The sequence below is a fragment of the Varanus komodoensis genome, unplaced genomic scaffold, assembly GCF_004798865.1.
Source record: "Varanus komodoensis strain SLA01 unplaced genomic scaffold, ASM479886v1 scaffold9, whole genome shotgun sequence".
NCBI lineage: Eukaryota > Metazoa > Chordata > Lepidosauria > Squamata > Varanidae > Varanus > Varanus komodoensis.
The window spans coordinates 27521251-27521596 of record NW_025336598.1 but is presented as its reverse complement, the minus strand read 5'-3'; positions in this window follow the sequence as shown (position 1 = coordinate 27521596).

The following is a 346-nucleotide window of genomic DNA, read 5'->3' as shown; positions in this document are numbered from 1 at the left end:
TGGAGGTAATCTGGTTTGAATGCATATCTGACACAAGGCTGTCAAAGACTCCAGTCATCCTGTCCCTCTATCCCCGCCCCTCTCCCTCCCTCCTCCCTCCCTCCCTCCCTCCAAGTCTAGAGCAGGGCAGCGGGGAGGGAAAGCAGCCCGGACCGTCTCTTCTGCAGCAGCGCCCGTGACAAAGTTTTGCACCCACCCCCTTCTGCTCTGGCAAGCTGGAAAGCCCGAGCCGGCAGCGCAGAGATCACTGGAGATCCCTTTGTGTGGCCGCCGCGGCCGCGGCCGCCGGAGCTGCCGCCGGAGGAGGAGGAGGCGGCGGCGGAGCAGCGCAGGAGGTCGCCATCAT